This window comes from Pelecanus crispus, chromosome 4 (genome assembly GCF_030463565.1).
Source record: "Pelecanus crispus isolate bPelCri1 chromosome 4, bPelCri1.pri, whole genome shotgun sequence".
Lineage (NCBI taxonomy): Eukaryota > Metazoa > Chordata > Aves > Pelecaniformes > Pelecanidae > Pelecanus > Pelecanus crispus.
This window is the reverse complement of record NC_134646.1, coordinates 47,532,432-47,554,600: the sequence shown is the minus strand read 5'-3', so window position 1 is coordinate 47,554,600 and position 22,169 is coordinate 47,532,432.

Genomic DNA, 22,169 nt, shown 5'->3' with positions numbered 1-22,169 from the left:
TACTAAGGTCCTGAGAGTCATAAAAAAGGGGTAGTATGCAAGCTTGTGGTAACTCTGTATCAGCATAATTTCTAGCCAGCATTGGTGTTCTGGATCACCAGAAGGAGGAATAAAATAAATTTAGTACAGGATAAAAAGTGAGTGCTGCAAATTTGCAACTAAAGATGAACTCTTGCTTCAGTAATGCTAATTTCATACTGCTGTGTTTGACCAGTCCAGCTAGAATTAACTCCACGGTTTTGCATGGGGTTACTTTGAGCTTGTAGTATCATGGTCCTTCATCACGCCAGGAAGAACGATTGTGATCATTTATACAGCTAGGTAAGAACTAGGTAATTACAGCTAAGTAAATAATATTGCAAATGTAGCATTTTCAGATTGCTATTGTCAAAACTGTGGATAGAGTGAATTAGAACAAGAAGTTTTACACTTTCTCCTAGTTTACATAAAACAGCAGCAAATTCAGTTTGTAGGCTTCATTATTCATTTTGATGTTCTTTCTTTTGATCCCAAGAAAGAAATATATTTATAATCTCCAGAAGAACTGCCTCAGAGGTAAGTGGTATCCAAATTTTGTTCTGTAGAGATAAAAAATGTACAGTGTCAGTGGTATTTGGCTGTGGATTGATGATTCATTGCACAAGGATATAGAGACATCATTCCTGTGAAACTTGTAATATTATAGTTTACAGTATATTTAACCTTTAATACAAATCATTTTTATTCCCCCCCCCCCCCCCCCCCTTGGATTTCAAAGCACTTTTTTTTTTTTAGTTTGTTTTAAGGTTTTTTTTTCCCCTGTGTTTGCCTATACTGTGGCTGCTGCAACTTTTTGCTTTGGTAAAACTGGAATTGCAAAGAATAAGAGTAATATAAAGAACTCCAAGACTACCAGCTTAACTTGAATACTTTTCAGTGTAAATGATTGTGAAAATGGGCTTTCAACAGGAAGTCTGAACTGGTGAAATACTCTTTAAGGTGGAACTGTCATCAAAATCACTCTTCAAGAAAAGGCTAAGACTCTAATTTAAACTCTCAAAACCTCCTACAGAAAGTAAAGGGGCACAAATACCCTGGATATCCTACTTCTGATCTTTCCCTGTTCTTCTTTGATATGCCTCTCCCCTCCACTCATTTTCCATACCATGATTCCCTGATTTATTTCATGTGTATTATACACAACCATTCAATAGAATCTGCCATCTGACAATATCTTCTGAGTAATAAAAATGTATGGTGTTTCTCTGTTATGGGTGTTACTTGATCCTCAGTTCAAAAAACAAAGGGATCTCTGGAGTTGCCCAGGATTAACACTGTGTTTAAATGTCCTTCCAGTAGCAAAAATAACATTTGATCTTAGACATCCATCTTTTGCAGACCTACTGCCTACCAGTACAATGATTTTGTCTAATGATATTCTTCTGATCCATATCCAACTCCAGTGGCAGCAGGATCTGGTGGCTGGGCAGAGACCCAGGCTGCAGATCCGCCAGCCAAAATTCATGCACTTTGAGAAGCAGACCTCTTGGCTCTGAGTGATAATTGAGCCAGAACTGCAGCAAATTAAGCAAAGACCTTGAAGAATGAAGCAGTTAAAAACCCCACAACAGCTGAAAAGGTAATAAAAGGAAGGCAATTTAGCAATAGGTGCTAGCAAAAAGGAAGACAGGGAGCTATTTCTAGCAATAGGTGGCTTTGAAGCTTTGCTGTTTCAACAGTTTTCAGTTAACTCAGGGCTGAGGAGGTTAACTATGAAACTGTATTACAGAAATTTGAAGAGTTCTACTCCAAATAAAAAATTAGACTTATGAGATATATATATATATTTTATCAGAGGGTTTGAAAAGCAAACAAAAACTCAGGGAGTTTGCAAATCTACCTAAGCCTATACTGAAGTGTTTCCCTTTTAGGCCACCTGTCCATGATTAAGAACCTGAATAAAAAAATTTGAAAACAGCATGAAACTGTTGCCAAAGTAATTTTGTTAGAGAAATTACTAGTAGTTGAACACAGAAGTCACTAGATGAAGCTGAAGAGAGTAGCTAGTTGTGTGCCTGGAGAGATATTAGGGAATTCAGAACATTCCCAGGAGAGAGATGTGTGGTCAGGTCCTCTGCAGCAAGGAATAGTGAGTCTTCTGCAGGCAAAGTTCCTCCAAAATTGGTAGACAGACAAAGCTGCAGGCAGTGGAAGCTCTCACAGCCGGTGTATGAACTGGCCAGTAGAGGCCTACCTCGTCCTTTGCCAGAAGTCTCTAACCACGTAGCATAGAATGAAGTACGTGCTAGTGCCAGTAAAAAAACCCCAAAACCCCTGTGCTAAGAAATCAGACTAAGAACTGGAGCACATAGCATCCAGGAGCACAATCATTTATCTTAAATCTACTATGAAAACTGAAAATTTTTGCTATGAGTTGGGTACCATGGCTACTTTCTTGGTTAATGTGAATCAGAGCCCCGTGACAAACTAGATAATTCAGACTGTGTCTAATTTCTGGAAAAGGTTCAAGAACTAAAACAGATTGTGCAGCTAAGACCAAGAGATGATGCACATATAGGATAAGATGGCACATCATCAGCTCATTGGAATTCTTCACAGGAGCACTGGTGAACACTGCTGAAATACAATGTCATTCAAGGGGTATGATACAAAAACCACAAATTAACATTAATTAATGTCAAGCTGCTACATCAGTTCCCAAGACACCCCAACCAGTAATTCTAGTACTTGAAGAAGACACAGACAACAAGACATAAATAGACGAAATATAGCAGTTCAAATGGTGCATTTATTACTTCTAAGGGCCTCTACCACGTAAATATAAGGATCAAGAATATTTTTTTAGAAGCTACCATTTCAAAAAACGTCAGAGAAAAGAATCTCTGTGATTATGTTAAATGTAACTGGTTTGGGTTCCCTTAAGAAGGCTGTTCACTGGAGTGGCAGGGAATTAAAAACGCTGAGGAAGAAATTGAGGAAAAAATGGAGGGGGTAGGGAAGATCTCAACTTAATACAAAATAAAAGAACTCTGTTAGTTTACAGTTCATGGGGAAAATTTTCAAACCAATTCTTTTAAGCATGGACTAAAAGAGGAGCTGCATATGATTAGAAATCACAGAATCAACTGGATCTAATCTTTTATCAATGTAGAATAAAATAATCTTTCCCTTATATGTAGGGGGGTTTTATGTTGCCTGAAAAAAAGGCAATATTTATCTGTCATAAACTATTATTCTCACTTCCTGTGGTAAGAAAACACCATGGCTAGATGGGTGATTGTGCATATCAAATCTGCTTTTGCAGGAGATGTTTCAGATTGTAATAGCTGTCAAAAGACAATGATTTGTTACATTTAAGCAGTAAGAACTGAAGTACACATTTGGACATATTTCCACTTGGCCCATCTCCTCCCAGCTTTCTGTTTTGTTGGGAAACAATAACAAAATTACTAAAGCACCTTTTAAAAAGAGGATAACATCAAACAGGAGTCTAAAACTATTCAATAATAGAAAAGTAACAGTGAAATAACTGTAATTACCTCAATATTTTCTTCAAAATAAAACTGAAAGCAAAAATTCCTTCACTTTTAAGAGCGGACTGGGGATTTGCAGATGTATAAAGAGACACATACGTTAAAATAAATCTAATAACATCTGGGTTCTCAGTAACTGCCATCACCTCATGAAAAAAACATCCTACATTCCTACAAAAGATACAAATAGTCCCTAAAGATGTTTTCATCACAAGAAATAAATTTGGTCATGTGCAGTTAGCATCCCAGATGAACACAAATTATAGAGGAATAAGTGTGTAGAACTGAAAGACGGGAAGAGGTAAGAGATGCTGAGTTGACCATTTTGGCCTGACATGATTTTTGAATGGGCAGCATTTCCCACAAACGTATTTTCCTGCTTTTGCATGTAAGGATAGTACAATTTGGTTGCATTTAGAAAAAAAAAAATCACCTGTGTATTTGATAATATTCTTGCAATTTACAACACCATGTATCACTAGTCTGGACTTGATTTCTTTTATGTTTCTTCTTTCTACTACTAAGGTTCATCGAGTACTATTACTAAAATACTCATGCCCTTTAGACAGGAAGTATCTATATGTTGTACTACAAGAGCTAGCACCCACAAGTCATGTGTCTGGCCACTATCTTCCATTTGTCATTCCTAGTAAGATTGTAATTGCTCTGAAGTGAGGATTATTTTCTACTATCAAATAAAAACATAGCAAAACGGGACCTTGATCTCAAACTCAGCCCCAACATACTATTGTAATGTAAACAATTACAGTGCCAAGAGCAAACCAATTTTTTTTTTTCCATTCTTTTTTTAGTGTTGGGCTAAATTCACTGTGTTTCAGAGGAAGCAGAGGTGTAAAATCTAGTTCTCTGGATGGGAAGAAATACTAAACATAAAGCAATGTAATTCCCTTGAGGAGAAATGGAAATGTATTGATTTACTTTTGGTAATTTTATTTACTGTTTAGTTGAAATTGAAGGGGGGGTGGGGTGAAAAAGCAAGTCTGTTGAGCATTGTGTCAGTTCCACAGAGCTTGATGAAGGAATTACAGATCTCACATGACCACATTGTAAATCTCACTGTACAAATCTCTGTTTTCTTCAGTCCAAGGATTTGAGGAGCACTTTGCAGAAAGTACTTTAATGACCTGAGGGAAGGATTTCTTGGATGCATTCTATGCTTGTTATATGTTTCATTAGATTTATTGTGATTCTGAGTTTTGGAGATCTTTAAGGATTTTATAATATTCCCATGAAGAAAGACTAAGTTATCTGATTTCCTCTACTCCCCAGTTCAGGATATATAAGCTTTACAGCCCATTTCACATTCGTAAGTGTGAAGCTATTTCTTTACAGATATTTGGGTTTAGGACAGAAAACAGATGGACAACAGTATCTGCACCAGTTCTGTCTTCCAGACAACCTTCAAGGATAAACCCAAAGTTCAGTAAATTACGATTATAGTATGAAAGTTACCTGTGTCTCTAACTTTAATTACAGTTACATTTATCTAGCCCTTAGAAGTACTTTCTTAATGCATTTTGAAGATTTTGGGCCCAGATTTAAAAAGCTTTACAGTCATAGTTATAGCTGGCGGAACTATGAGGTTATTTTTTTTCTTCTTACAACTATTATTTAACTACTTAACTCTTATGCTTTTTAATACCAAATATGCAAAAAAAAAAAAATTACTGTTCTTTCAGGAAAACTAAAAATACTGTAACTCAGAAGTGAAACAAAAGAGTGACAGTGCTGTCACCATTCACCTGGTTCACCTTTCAGCTGAACCTGAATCGCCCCTAAACAATGGAGTGGAGAAGGGCAACTTCAGAGCTGGCTGGGATCATCTGTCTCCCATTTCTTGGAAGCAGGCTTCAGGATCTGATAAGCAGTGTCAGCAAAAGCCTTTTAAGACATCCCTCAGCTATGACATGCCTCTAATTTAATTGCCTAACAGAGATCAGCAGGACTGGCAGGTTCAGAAGTACTCTGATCTCAGGAATCAGGATAAGAAGCACCCTAGCACACCGGTAGCAGGGTTCAAATGTGAAGGGAGGTAGGACTCTGAGGACAGCACAAGCTACTTGTGCATGTATCCAAGAGTCAAGGGGTTTGAGCAGTCACCTCAGATAGGGGAGACTGAACCGTATGCTAGAAATAAAATATTTTGAGGAGTGCAAGAATGAAGAACTGGCTAGCTGACACTGTATATAGCAAGGCTGTGGCAAGATAGTTTCAAGCCTGTTCAATTATTAATACACAGCAGAATGATTTTAGCAAGAGAGAGAGTGAGAAACCATCCAGCAGTTTGGTTGTTTCAATACTCAAGACTCATTACTCATCCAGCAGGACAGGAATTTGAGTCTGTGTCTCCTGTAGCAGGGCTTTAATATCACTCCACATTTAATCCAGAAGCTATTTCTCTGGTTATAAGTAGGTATAGATACTGAATGACAGAAGAAGGCTCCTAATCCTAAAGAACAGCAAGCATTTAGTCAACATCAAAATCTCACCTTTGCATTTCACAGGTGCTGAGCTGGTTATTGAGGCTCCCGTTCTGAGTTTAATCCAGCTTCCCATGCACTTTACGCAGAACATGTGCCTGCACTTGCATCACGTGGAGGTGCCCATTTCAGTGCCTCCAACCTTCAGTATTGTATGACCAGGTGAAAAGAGCAGACTGCAGCCTGAGAGCCTTCCTTCTGATCTGTTTGGAAGGCAATCATCTTTTTTCTGGCAAAACTGAAATTTCCTCTAAAAAAACCAATGAGTATTTGTCAACCAGTTCTGCTCTAAAGGGCAAAAGTATATTTGCTTATACAAAGCATATTTGCTTATATTGTGTGCAGCAGTCTGTTCAGTCACGCACACACTAAGTGTAGATGCAGCTGTGCATGCATATACATAGTTGAACATACACTTATCAAATAGCATCAGTATTAGTTACATACAGCAAAGTACACAAACTCATACAGCATATGAAACCCGGGACTTTATCTATGAGATTTTTGGTCCTAAAGGCGCAAAAATAAGTGTACTGGAACATCTTATAATGCAGGGTTCTGCTTTGGATTTTTGTTTTAATTAATGTATTTACGGAACAATAGTTAAAGGAACTCTGCATCCCGTGCAAGGAGAAAAAGACACCACTCTCTCTGGGGAGTGTTTTTCATCGATTATACAAGAGAATCTTCCTTGTTCTAACAAAGCAGATGCAACTCTGGTATATGCGCTGAGTAGAAAATTAGTATGAGGTAATGCTATCATAAATAATTGCTTAAAGCACCTCTGTATTATGGAGGTTGAAATTTCAAAAAAGGAGAAAGGCCTGTAAATGTAAAAGCACGGTGAAGGGTAGCTTTTAAAGTAATTGAGGATTTTTCATTGGACGGTAGCTTTCCACAGTACATTATTTAAAATCCAAGTGTGGAGTACCCTCTAGCTGATATCTGAAGATCAAAGCTGCTATTAGATTTTTTTTAACTGCTGTAAAGGTTCAGCTATTATAAAAGAAATTAAAGGAACTAATGGAACAAATAACACAAAGTAGTCTTCCATCCAACATAGCAGATCAGTATAACTTGTGAAAGGGTGTTTGTTACAAAAGGCCCCAAAGCTTTTAAATGCATTTTTGGTCTAAAAATTGAATTTCAGGTAGCACAGTTGAAAAATCAAACATTGACTTTAATGAGTGCCATTAAAGATTCACCATTGTTATTGTCAGGATTTATTCTCTCTTCTCTCTGGAAACTAAATTTGAAGCTGAAATGCAAAGGAAACAAGCTACTGCACTCTGGACAAGAATTCTTTGATCACAGAGGCAAACACAAAATGGCTTATTAATGATTGCAGCTCAGTGCTCTGCCTGACCTCAGGGAGAGCAGCTTTTTTAGAATAAGCCACAATTACATTATATAGTTTAACCCTTGAAGGGAAGGCAATTTTGGGGTCTGTAACCTGCCATAATCTGACAGGAGGCCACAGAAGCCATTCAACGTAACAGTCAAATAGAAGGCATTGCAGGATTAGCACTATGTGTCATGAAAGGGGGTGTAACAGTGGCTAGCTCTACTTTTGGACTGGAGAAAGGTTGGATGGCATTACATGTTAGGCAGTATATTAATAAACAATGAACAGAGTCTGGCACATCGTTCCTGGATGAGGTAAACTCCCAAGCCACCTGTGAAATGACAGTATACATGTTTTCATAAAATCCTTCACTACTGAAATAAGAAGAAATACGTTGGTACCCAATGAGATGTGATTAGTTTTATAGATCTCTCCATTCATTCCAGGGCCTAGCATATATGATTAATTATATCAGCTCATAGGAAATAGGAACTAGAAGCTCAAATTCTTCATCTGGTTTTGACTAAGGTTGAAGTATATCTTTATAAACAAAACCACATTTATTCGTAAACAGAATTGCTTTATCCTGAATGCCATGTTCATGTTCCTTTACTACAGAAAACACGACACTCACAGCAGATAAACCTTTGCAAATGATACGTGAAAAACATACAACCACAAGAGGGTGAAAGGTAGACTAGGACATCACTCGTAGCACAGAGAATAAGCGTCCCTCCACGTACTTTGATTTTTTCTTGTCCCTTGCTCTTTCTTTTTTTTGACTTTTCTAATTCTGGGACTGTGACCTTTCTATATATGATGACCTGAAATAAAGACAGACCCCCCCCCCCAAAAGTTCAATGTACTTATAAACAGAGAAAAAATTACAACTAGAAACAACTTTAGGAGAAAAGAAATAAAAATTATGTTTATCCCCAGCTTAATGAACACAAACATTGAATATCTATTGTTTCTTCTACTGCTTGGATTCATTTTCTTTAACCAGATCACATAAATCTGGAGATTTGTATAAGGTTTTCATTGTATTTTATGCATATGCTATTACTCTGAGTCTCATGTGCTATGTTTCTCTAAAACCCTTAATCAGGACTGGCCAACAGAAGAAGAAAACATGGTAAAAAACATGGAAATGAACACTGATTAATAAGTGATGTAGGAATTTGGAAACTTGTGGAATCTTTGGTGAGGGAGAGGACAATTGATTGAGTTGTCTTTATGTGATTAAAAAAGGAAGCATTGTTCTGGGACAGCTATCTGCAGAGCACTAACCTCACAGGCTGTATGGGCACAAAGAGGAATAAGAATCAAGCAGTTAGCTCAAACGCGAGATATTGATTACAAAATTAGCCAAGGCAGTAAAGGAAGAAAAGGGAATGATACTTATTAACTATTTATATGCCACTGCTGGGAATAGGTAGTGAACAAAAAGACTCAGAATTGCTCATTTGTCAGTATATATTTGTCTTGATTAGAACTACAGGAACCTGGAGGATTAATGACCAAAATATTAAAATCAGTGGTTATATGCTATTACAAAAGGTAGTACAGGAAAGAAAGAAGAGGCCTTCTTTGTCCAAAATGATCCTTTATTGGGGGGGTTCTAACTCATTGATAGGTTGGATGCCATTAACTTTGAATCCATATAGATCAATGCTCCATCATGTACCTCTTCTGGTTAGATCAGTAGTCATCATTTATTGACTCCCAGATTTAGGTTTCATAGACGCAAAATATTGGCTCCTGCCTCTATATATTAGTGCATATAGATAAAGTATGAATAGAAGGGGAGGAAAATGTTGTATGACATGCAGAAATGAGATTTAATAGATGGCATACATCCGAAACCTCATGAGATTAACATAAATATATTTTGCTTACCAAACTAGATGTAGTAATTAGCTGGTTATCACTTCCACAGGGGAACATGTGATTATGATTTGATTATATCTGTTGTATGCAAACAGGATTAAATGAATACAATACTATAAACTACTACATGCATACCACATAAAACCCCAAAATATTTTTGTTCAAATCAGGAAGGAGAAAACTTTAAGCAGAAAAGTGTGACTGTTAGTAAATATGTGGCACTGACAATTTGTCTAAGACAAATTTTAAGGAAAAAAATACTGAATATTAGTAAAAAATTGGAATTAACATAATAAAGAAAGGTGGTGTCATTGATTTTAAAAAAATACCTATCTATTAAAGGATAAGAAAAAGGGAAAATACTAGTTAATAGCTAACCTAATAAAAATGAATACACGCATGAATCATGGAAAATTCATAAGGAATAGGAAAAGGAAAATACTACATGTGGAAAAATCTATGATTAGCAGACCTAAGACTGAAAACAAAGGGTTTTTTTCAAGCAAAATATGGATCAAAAGGGATCCCAGCAATGATATTGCCAAGCAGCTAGATAAAAATGTTATTTATTTCAAAGATACTGGAGAAGAAAAGAAATATTCATTAAATATCTCTGTTATGCATTTGGGAAAGATACTCAATACATATAATACATTTGTATCATATGATTATTATAAAATACTTATTACCCAAAAGTGAAGAAAATTATTTACATTTTAATATGACCAACAATACCGTTGCTCATGAATGAACAAAGAATGAAAATAGAAGGGGTTTGCATGCTCAGACTGGTGATTATGCCAAAGACTCCAGCGTGCTACTGAATTACCAGTTGAACACAAATTGTAAATCAAAAGGACCAACGTCTACCAAGGAGTACTCTCAGTAGGAGTAAAGCAGTTATAGTTCCTCTTGTTGCAGTGTGTTGTGACTGTACTTAAAACACTATGGGCATTTCTTTGGAAGTTTTTATTTCCAAGAGAATGTTGAAAAATGGAAAATGTTCAAAGAGTCATAAAATTAGTAAAAGCTGTTGAGACTGTATCATACAGGGACAGATTCAAGAGGCATAGTGTATTTAGTGAATGTGTGACTCAGTAACAGTCTGTAGGAGTGAATATTAGTAATATATCTTCATCTTGTTACATTCACAAAAATTGTTGATAATATTTCTGAGAACCAAATTGGTAGGACATGATTATGAATTTTAGAAAATAAAAATTAGCATTTTGCATGCTTATGAAGTTTTAAAAGCCTAGTTCTCCAAAGTTTTCAGACATAAATCTTCCTTAAGTCAAGGGAAGCTATAGGTACCCAGCTTTTTTTAAAATCAGCCCAAAGGATATGAGGTTAACATAAAATGCCTGAGTTTAGGATGGCATATGTATCAATTTATCTGATTTATAATGGCAGCAGTAACAGGAGAACTTGTAAATTTAGATGTTGCACTGAGGAAGGGGAGGTCTGGAACTGCAAGCAAGTTAGCTGTTCCTTGATGCTGAATGCCTCCTGTGTTCAAGGAAACAGGATGTGGTACCTCCTTGGGCAATAACCAGGGTTATATCAGACATACTCTATTTCATAATCAGGTTCTTCTCCTATCAGAAACTACCTGTAGACTCCAATTCCAAATAATCTCTGCAATGTGAAAAGCACAGAAAACATGCTGAAAATTTATCCAGACTGCTCGATTTTTAAGAATGTTCTGATCTAAGATATAATTGTTTCAAATCCAAGGAGTTCATGGCTTAATTTCTGTTATGTGAACAACTTGGTGCTAATTTTTCTTGTCCCCTTTTAAGAAGGAAAAATACGTCCAGCATTTCCTGTTTCAGCTACACTTGAAATAATCATTACTGATAACAGGCTGAGAAAAAGCTCTTACCATGCTCTTTTAATGTAAAGATAGATGAAGCCATGTGAAGCTGTAGTTCTGTTCCAGTAAGAGGAGCTACAGAGCATACCTAGGCATAGTTGTCTACATTTGTTATTTTGCAGTTCTACTCATAGCTTCTTTTGAGTATCCAGACTCCTGTTTTCTAAAATTTTCTCAGAGAGAATTTCAGTTTTAGAGATTTTTCCCCAGATGTCAAAATCCTTCACCAAGAACTTACACTTTCCCCATGCCTATCACCTGTTGATTATCTGCAATAAATTGTAGGAAGGTCTAGAAGTTGCAGTGCGTTTATAAAAATACTTCTCATGCCGTTTCTGCAGAAAAATACAGTGGTAAGGCAAATGGCACATGAGCAACATAATTGCAAATGCTACATTGTGCTGTATGGGATTATTCGCTCCACAATACATATCAAGGGAATGAATGGGAAAAGTAACCTACAACACAGTGACATTAAAAGAGAACAACAGATTCAGTTTGTACGTTAGGTAAACAGATGAAACACTGTTCAGCATACAGACACAGCAGCACTCAAAGCCCTCCAGCGGGAACCCTGGCATTCAGGCAATTAATCCAATAAGAGAGACAAAGATGAGTGACCAAACCCTTGGCAATTAGTGCTGTATTCATATAAATGTGATTACTCTATGTGACTGTGACAAGCGAAAATGGAGTATACATTTTGTAAACAGCCAGCTCAGACAAGGTAGTTTATAGATCTTTCTCTCTAGAATGGAAAGGGAATTAGGTTTTTGCATTCCAAGTCATCATGTATAGACAAATACTATTTTTAACTTGGGAAAAAAAAAAAAAAAACCAACAGGAAAAGGTAAAAAAGTGGGCAGTGTAATTCACTTCTGCTCTCTCTGAAACACTGAAATGTTCCTAGCCATTAGGTTGTATAAGTGTCAGGGACTCCTTCCTGCAGTCCTTGCATTTATTTACATAACTTTTAGGTGCAGAACCAATATTGTGTGACTAATTACACAACACAAACAATGAATTCTAGGCTCCGCTGGCTACAAAAATAGTCAGGCAAGCAACTATTTACTTTCTCCATAATTCCATAATATGTCTTTCATTGTGGTATCTCAGCTCTTGATCAAAAGAATCTGTAGGGAAAAAAATGTTCTCTTAAACTACTTAGCAAGGCAAACTCTCTAAAATTTGCATCTATTCACAGATTATTTGTAAACAAGAGGAAGGCTGAAATTTACCACTTCCCAACATGCCATTTAAGTAGCTCTATCTGCCACTGAGGGTCCTTTTTTCTCCCTAGCAGTCTCAGCATTTTTCAAAGTTGTTAATTGGATGGAGAATCCAATGTGTGCATACCATTTTTAGATGGTTTTCCCAGCCGTGGCTGCAAGAGATTCTTGTTAATACAACATCAATGCTAAGGACATGCCTAGTTTGACTTTGTATTAAGAACCAGTTCAATATTCTGGGATGAGCTGTAAATCTTGGATGAGAATTTTGTTCCCTCCCACCAGGTAAATGGTTTGTTGTAAACTCAAGTGCTGCTGCCACGCTTCACTGATGTGCTTGGAATGAGTTTGTGAGAAATAAGGAATAAAAGTAAAGTGTTTCTACCAAGTATAGATAGGAAACAGAAATGCAGTTTCTTCAGAAAATCTTTTGCAATTATTACTCATATTACTAAGATGCTGAGCTAAATGGAGAGAAAAAGAATGCAACTTGTTCTCAGAAAAACAGTACAACATCACAGTGCGGTCTGTGCTAAGAAAACAATCAGTATGATATAATGCCATCATAAACCCTTTAAAAATAAATCATATAACTCTTGATTCTACTGCTGCTTTCATATTTCAGTCTTCAGTGCAGAAACTTCTATTTCTGCAACATAATTCACAGAAGGCAGTCACTGTGTTACTCAAGGTAATGATGGTTTATATTACTTCTATCCTCTACAGTAAATTCAGATTGAGTGCCTTACTGTCTGTTTTCACTGGTTGTATTATTCATCCCCATTGAAAACAAAACACAATTTGGCATGAAACTTGGGGAAATGATTCAAGGCCATCATAGAGCAAGACACGTGTGCACAGATTTGGTGGCTACACAGCCTCTAGCCTTGTGGGTCTAACAGAGCCAATACTGTTAGGGTTTATCTAGGTGCTTGCTGGAACAGTCCTCTCCAGTATGAAATCTTTCTGGGAGCTGTGTGACCCTGAGAAGTTCCACTCAGGAGAGAACAGGCATAGGGTGTGTTTCCTTGCAAACAATGCATACCATGGGGAGAATGTTTCAGAGAAAAGTCTTTCTGAGCAGATCCTGCTGGAATAGTAGCAACCCATGAGAATTACCTAATAGCTTGAGATGTTTGCTACCAGATTCCACAATGGAAACAAAGTCCTACTGATCACTATTTCACTTTACAGAATGTGTGCTAATGTTTTAATAAATACTGACACAGTTACCAGTACAATTGTTGTCTTTCAGAAGTAGTTCTTTTTCTGCTGTTCTTCATTAAGAGAGGCTATTATGTAAATCATTTAAGTCAAGAAGATATGATTATGATGAATACCTTCTATCAATCCAAGGTGGCCAATAATAAGCAAAATGTGGTTAGGAGTGGAATATGGAAGTAAGGTCCATTCAGGAAGAGCATAACAAAGAATAACAATCCTTTGATTTAAATGCCTGAGTGCTTGCCATTAATGCCCTGCCAGTCAAACCTGGAATTATTCAGACTGCTCCTGACAGGGATGTTTCCAGGAATTTGAACAACAAATTAACTGTATCTTTTATTTATATTGGGATAGCAACTAGCATTTCCATTCAGACTAACTGCATGCCTGGGAGACTGTTCTGCAGTCTTTAAAATGCCAGCTTGCATTTTTGTACAGTCAGTATATTGAAAACATTGTCTTTTTATCTTTCATAAAGAGAAAAGTATTGTTGATTTAATGGACTGATTGTTTAGAAAATTTAACCTTAAATGAACAAACCTTTGAGGTAGAGTTTGGCTTTCTTAAAAACTTATATTCCTACATTCTTTAGATACTTTTGATTGTTTCTAAGAAAATGGTATTATTTTTTGAAAATATATGGAAAAATGAAGAAACAATGGAAACTTTAGAAGAAAAATGCAGTTTCAAGCTTAAAAAAGTCATAGTTTGATGATTACTTTCAGCACAGTGATCTTTTATCTCTCTGATGTACAACATCATTTTTTTCAGCTTTGTATCTCTAGAGATACAGAGTTCTTTTATCAGCAACACACTTAAGGTAGAACATGTTCCTATGCTGAACATTTTAAAGGACTCTCTTCTAGATTGATGATTTCTGGCTTCCAAAACACCAGGCATTTCTCCAGTTGGAAAAGTTTCTTTTTAAGTCTGTGAAGGATTAGTGTGTGTAGTCTTCACAGTAAAGGTTTTAAGAGATGAAAATTCAAATTATTCAATAAGCACCTAGATGTCAAGGTCCAGATGCATGGTAAAGCACTCACAAATAAAATTAGAAGCAGCTGGTGGTAAGTCAAATAAGTTTTACAATGCAGTTATGTAAAAATGCATGTTTTTGTTGCTTTTCCATAGATAGCTTGTGAAACAATATATTTGAGCATACTTCCTTATATACCAGACTGACTACTGCAAGTGCTGTGCCAAAGACAGATGTGGTGGGCTTTTTTTTCCCCCTGCTGAAATTCTTGCAATAATCAGTTCAGGATGAAACATGACTGATGTCCATACAATAGCAGCAACAAAATGCTTTTTTTTTTTCTTTTTTAAATGAAACATTATTTTTTAAAAATCTAGCTTTTTGACTGGTCATTGGACAATTTGTCTAGTCACTTCATATAAAAAAGCAATACTGAATTTAATAGTTGATATATACCATTAGCAAAGTTCAGGAAAACAGAGCTCCAGGACTTGTTCTGTTCTTCTGTTCAATATTTGTTCATCTGTTGCACAATTTGTAGTACAGATTTCTTACTGCACACTTTATAAGTGACCATTACTGCTCATACTTCTCAGGCACCATGTCAAATACACTTCATACTGGCTTTCCCCTCAAAGGAGGAAAGTAGATCTACTTCTCCAGGTTGAAAGCAGTGCTATTACATCTTAGCTCACATAAAACTCATGTAGCTGCCTGATGAAAATGTTACTATGTCTTAAAAAAATGACTTAATGCTATTCTAGGAAGTATAATGTCATAACAAAGAACAGGAAAGACAAAAGGGACAGCCTACTATTTACTGCACTACAGAATTGGGTAAGTGGTGCCTGCTTCAGATCTTGTTGCCCTTTTCAACCTTCCCTCTGTGCTTTTCTCAACTTTTCACTGAAAAATAACTCTCCACTTATCCCTGCTATACCCTGAGAATTCTCAGATCATTTTCCTGGGCCCTACAGGATTATGCTTCTGAAACAAGACTTCCTCCAGAATCCAAATGCCTGAAAACAGAATCATTAATTTCTGAAAAAGATAAAAGTTTTGCCTGTACTGATTCCTTATGGGTTTTGGTTTACATACAAGGTAAATGCCTTGCAGCATACATAGCAAGTCTTTTTTTGCAGTCAGTGCAAAAAAATAATAATAATTTCAGTTCATGCTCAGCCTCTTAGAAGGCTAAAAACTCTTTCTCCAACACTTGATTTCTGTGTGTTTCAAAGAAGCTTGAAAAAGTATTTGGCTGGGGTAGTGTCATGTGTGAGCCCAAACTGATGGAGACAAATTCCTTCATACTTTGTACTCCAGAGTCTGTGCAGATATTTTACTTTGTTTTGTGCTGTAGCATGAATCTCATGTTAAACTGGTCAGTTGGAAAAGTTATGTGGTTTAAGTACCACAATATTTTTTTTCTGGTTTGCTGCTTGACAATGCCTACTGTAGGTGTCTAGGAGGATTTTAGAATCTACCTCTACTTAATTTGTCAGAGGAAATGATGGCAGATAGTGTAAGACGTTTAAAAAAATAGTCAGAACAACTCTGACCTGCTTTCTTTGCTTAATCATGTGTATCTGACAAATGGTATAATGAATACTGCCACCTAAGGTATCATGTGTGTTTACCTTATTTAAGAAAGCATGTTGTATGTGGCACATTAAAAGACCCCAAACAATACATATTTATATATGCTTGGCTAAACAGGGGTGGAGTTAAACCTTTGTTCCAGAAAGAAAAGGAAAAAATGAAGTGAAATTAAGAAGCATTCTCCTTTACCGTAAAGATATATTTGTAGACCTAACTCAGTCAACTGACATTTTATAAAGAGTTTCACAAGATATAAAACTCCCCCTCCTCAAAAAGTCTAAAAGGATTTTCTTATAAGATCCAGGAGACTATATAATTGTTGCTGGGTAGCATACAATTCTTTGCAGAAATCAATAATGAAATGTTATGTTGGAACTCAAATTATATTCTGCCTAAGCATTAGTATAAATTTCCTTTCCAAGAGATACATGTGAGTGTAAATGAGGAAATAAAACAGAAACAACCCAATTCAATTGGAAAATTACAACACTGTAAGTGCAGTAGTCATTAAGCCATAGGATGGGCTGGGCTTCATTCTACGCATCCATAAGGTTCAGTTATATCTGTGAACCACTGCCACCTTGCTCCTTTCCTATGACTCCTGGATCTGCTTAATAAATACCTTGGCTTGGGAAGCCTTCTTTCTCTCATTGACCCTAGCACCACCAGAGAAATTCTTGATCATATTTATCCCTGCAGACCCTTTGGTCTTCTGTAACACTGGATACCAGTTTGAAGTTGCAGCATATACATATTTCTATGACCTTCTCCTCCGAGGAGGTGAAAACCATTCATTACATCATTATCAATGTAGTTGTAATGTCAGAAAAACTGTCTCCCATCATCCATAGCATATCTGTCAATCCAAACTATATGTGTTAAATAATATACAGTCCAAAGGGAAGGAAGGCAGATGAAGGAAAACTCCCATGCAGAGGCATGAATTAAGGAGAGGGTGAGGAAGAACGGATTGACTGGTTACATTTTACTCTGAGCAGCAGAGGAAGAGGGGCAAAGCCTGCTTCACTGAGGAAGAACCTTTGGATGGAAAGTGTCAGGCCTGACTATGAGGAATGGGCACGTGAAAATATCCTCGCAGGAGACATGTGGGACTTGATGCTGCAATCAACAGCAGCTAACATGGCTTTGGAGCTGTCAGGCATAACTCAGGACCCTGATGAAGCAGACCTCTGCCTTAGTCCTTAGCACTTTGTGATTTCTTAATAAGTCATGTATCAAGAGTACAATAGCAGAAACCTGATAAAACATCCAGCTCAGCAATCTTACTGAAATTAAACACTTTATAAAAGCCAGAACTGTGTAAAATGTGGAGAAAAACTGAGAAAAGGGTTTAACTGTGCTTTATTCTGCAACTGCAGTGAATAGGCTGCCAAAATCAGGATATTTCTAAAAGAAGCTGCTTCTGAAGCAACTTAATTTTTTAGTGGTTTTCAGTTAAATCAGGCAGAAGAAATTAACAATGAACTTCTGTGTTAATGGTCTGGAAAGTGCTGCACTCCCTGTGAAAATGAAGTATAAAAGTGATTTGCTTTCTTATTCGATGGTATTCTGAAAAAAGATGACCACAGAAGAACATTAATGATGATGATGAAATGGCACAAAGGAGGAATGAAGGAGTTACAGCTACTTCATCAGGAAATCAGATGGTGCTTGTACAATAAAGGAAAAGCCTGTAAGAGTAGGAGTGGTGCTAATGGGAGACTCGGAACAAGTCCTTAGAAGTCCAGCATGAGTTGCCATGAAGACTGCACAATGTGAAGAGACACTCACCATGGCCAACACAAAGGAAACCAAACTAATTCAAAAAGGACATTTGTGTTAAAAAGACACAATAAGCTCAGAATTTCATTCCAAAAAACAATAAGACACATGTATTTTGTGGCAAACCATGGCATGAGCCAGAATTTGAGAGGGAGAGCAAGACAGAAAGGACTACACTGAATTGCATCACTCGCAAGAGCCAAAGGAAGGTGTTCAGAAGGGACAAAGTGGCCAGCACTGCTTGCTGAGGAAAAATCTTCAAAAAGCAATGCTCAGCAAACAGGACTGTCAGACGGGGTGCAAATGGGACAGCTTTTCTTTTTAACACTTCACACATCTTTTTAAGATCCACACAGGACAGTCCTGAGGATACTGTCAGTACTAGGTAAGTCAGAGAGAGGCAGGTGGCTAAGGTGAAACACAAGTCTTGCAAAGATGGGTTTAGCCCATGGAACATGTCAGTTAAATACATGTGCGTAGACAAATACAGAGTTAGAAAGGATACAATTTACAGCAGTAGCGGGGCGGGGGGGGGTGGGAATCAACTTTTCAACTAAAAAGGTGTTGAGTCACTGAGCTTATCAAAGAAGGACAGGAACTATAAAAAATGAAGGAAAACCTGAGGTTGACTTTACAAACACAGGACAATTGCATTGGGCAACTGCTATAAAAATTCTTTCCAACCTGCAGAAGCTGAGGAGTAGCTGAAAGTGCCTGTGTTTTGGCAGGGTTCTCAGAGGAACTTGGAGGGATATTCTTTGCTCATTTAAGAGCCCAGAGGTGGGATGGAGGGAGGTAGAAATGGCAAACCGTACCTGCAGATCCAGATGATTGAACTGAGTACCTACAACATAGATCGCTTTCTAGTAAAGTGTTCTCTTTGTAGTAAAGTGTTTAATCCCAGTAAGTTTGTTGTGCTGGATGTTTCACCAGCTCTCTGACAAGTAACAGAACACACCTGCAGGCGTTTTTCAAATCTGCATTGGAAATGCTGTTTCTACAGACTATTTGAATTGTGAGAGGCATCAAAGATATAGTCCAGAAAAATTAATCCTTTTTTTACATATAATGCAGAATAAAAAGGTCTACATAGACTATATTTTGTCTTTGAGGAAACATAAACCAGAACAAGAGAATGACCAGAAACTTTGAAAAGCTTTAGAGAGAATCAGTTGCAGGTCTAAATCTAAACAAACAATTTAACCCTTGTGATGTAACTTGTCAGTCAGACTAGTTACCTGAACACTGTTATACGGAGTAATGAAATTCTCAGAGTAATCTTCATTAGATGAAAGATTAAACAACCATCAAAACCAAAAATATTCTGAGATGGAAGAGCTATTGGCAAGGCACATGAAAGGAAAATTATGAAAGATAAAGAAAACTCAATTAATGGTCACTATAAGCAAGTTATAATATTAACAAGGAGAAGCATCCAGGAATTTAATGAGATGAAGAGTGTGTCATTTAATGTATTCAGTGACATTTCCATACTGATTAAAAAAAGAAGAAAAGACCTCAAAATACAGGAAAAGGTAGGTAAAATTTTTGACACAGATATTAAAGTCTTTTAAAAGTACCATTTTTATTATTCACAGAATAAAAGAAGGAAAAGGTCACTCAGTTCTCCTGCCAGTTCAGGCACGGACACTTTCCAAGATTTTTAACTTTTCTTCTTCTGCATAGTTTCAAGTGCTCCAGGCGATGAGTCCCACCATCTCTCTTCGGAAACTGCTCTGCAGCTTCATACATCTCACTGTCAGAGAGCATTTCTTAATACTCTGTTTGAATATTTTGTGTCAATTTCATTCAATTTCTCATAATTATTACACCATTTACTACTATAAATAATTACTTTCTCTCAGTTTTTGCAACCTCAATTAATGTTACTGTTCTTTTCTCTAATTTGTCAACAGCTTTCTGGTAAAATGATATCCAGAAATGAACTCAATGTTCTGGGTGTAATGCAATGATATGCCTACACCCACTACATTTCAATAGAGGGGTACCAAAGCTGGCTTTAGATGGGTACAGATAGCTCTCAAAATATTACTTCACCATTTCCTAACCTTGTTCAGAAGTGGTGTATATTAGTCTGAGAGAAGCACGGTGCTAACAAAACTACAGTGCTTTGGACAGATCTGTTTGGTGGAGCACCACACTGCACTGGCACATCCTGGAGGCTTGGAGGTAAGCAGGTAGGTTAGACTCCCAAGAAACACGAAGGCAATTCCACACACTGTCTCAGTAGCTAAGTTTTAGGTGTTCTAACATCGCTGAAAATAAAATCTGAAGTTAAAGATCTGTGCTTTCACACACAACAGAGATGACACAAAATCAGATTCTAATAAACCAGCATGCTCATTCTGTATTCCTATAAATACATGGTTTACACTGCATACCCATTCAGACTCCCAAAGCAAAGAGCCTTCCCTGGATTTGGGCTTACCAATGCTTTCAAAACCAAGCAGCTAGTCAGCTTTCTACATCAAAAGGGGGCTAGAAAAGAACATAACCTTGTTTATCACTTTTAACTTTTTGTGGTTATAATATTCACTGGATATGGATGACCAAGGTACAAAGTCTCTGTTCAAAAGGTCTGAATCTGTATGTTAGATCCCATGAAACTGCCACACTGACAAGACATCATTCTTGAAGAGTAACAAAGAAATCTTTCCCACATTTTCCTCCTGAAATTCTTTTGTTTTCTTTTAAATGAATCCCAGATGGCTCCATCCAAAATAAATACTCAGATTCCTGATTCTGCAGGCATTTTTGGTCATTCTACTCTAATCAAGAAAATAAGATAAATCCCTCAAATTATATAAGGAAATTTTTGGAATACATTTAACTGAGGATCTAGTCTGTATTTGACTTTTCATTCTGAAGAAAGCAGAATCTTCACTTTAAAAAAAAATCAATTACAAGTATCTGACCAATTTGAGATTAAATCCCATCTCCCTGGCTATAGGCAGCAGATTGCCATTGAAGAGTTACTTGAGTGTATAGTGTAGCAGGAGGCATCAGATGGAAACCCTTTACCGACAAAGTGAGAAAAATATTTCAGGAAATAGAAAAAAATTAAAAGAATAGGCAAGGGAAGAGTTCAAAAAGACAGAGGAAAAAGTGTGCAACCCAAAGCAGAATAATCATCTGAAGGGTCACCAAGGTCACAGTAATATATTTTAAAATAGCCTGCAGACAGTGTGTAAAAGCTGCTATAAACATTCAAAACAAACTAAAATGCTTATTTCACAAAAAGCGGTTGAGTTTGAAAGCACAGGCTCTGGAGTTCCCTGTACTACTCTGACCTTCTATTGTCCAACATTCAACACTTTCTCAGACGTCATCCCAATAATAATATGCTGCTCAAAGCCTGGAGGACAGGAGTGAAAGTAAAATATTCCCACTTCAGTTCACCAGATAACATCATATTCCTACTAATGTGTTAACCCAGAGCATCCTCTTCACTCTTCCAGTGAACCTGTAGGGTTTAAATTACTTACTATGATTACTTGATCTATGCTGACATGGATAGCTAAGTAATTTCTCATTGCTTCACTCTAAAAAAATACCTGTTTGCCTGGGGTTTTGGGTTTTGCAATGTAGGTGTTTTCTTTTGGTTTTGCACTTTTCGAAGTGTTTAGGAGACTTTCCTGTAGTAACAGAAGTTATCTCAGTACTTGATAGACCTACCTTACACAGAGCTAAAAGAAATGAGACCAGAAAGAACTGGCTAGCTGATCACAACCCAGGAGTTAAGAAAGGAGTCAAAAAAAAAAAAAAAAATCAAAGTAATTTGAATACAAAAACAATTTATTATCCTGTTACAGAGAGGAAACTGAACTTTTATATAAAAATAAGGGAAAAAACTTTTCTGCTGACAAAATATATAAATCTTTGACCTAAACAAGGGGCAAGAAAATTAATTAATTAAAATACTAAAAACATGGGATAAAGTCCTAGGCAGCTTCCTTGGAAACAAAATTAAATTAGTAAATGCACATCATATTATTATTAATAAGAAAAAGTCTTTTGCATACAGGTTTCATTGAACAGCATCACTAGAAAATAAGGAAAAAATACTATCATAATGCTTTATAAAATATGAGGCTATTATATATATATAAATTAATATAACAGATGACCAGATAGTTTTAACTTTGATCCTGTATTTCTGCATAGTAGAGACCTTTGTGATTAAAGAGGACTCC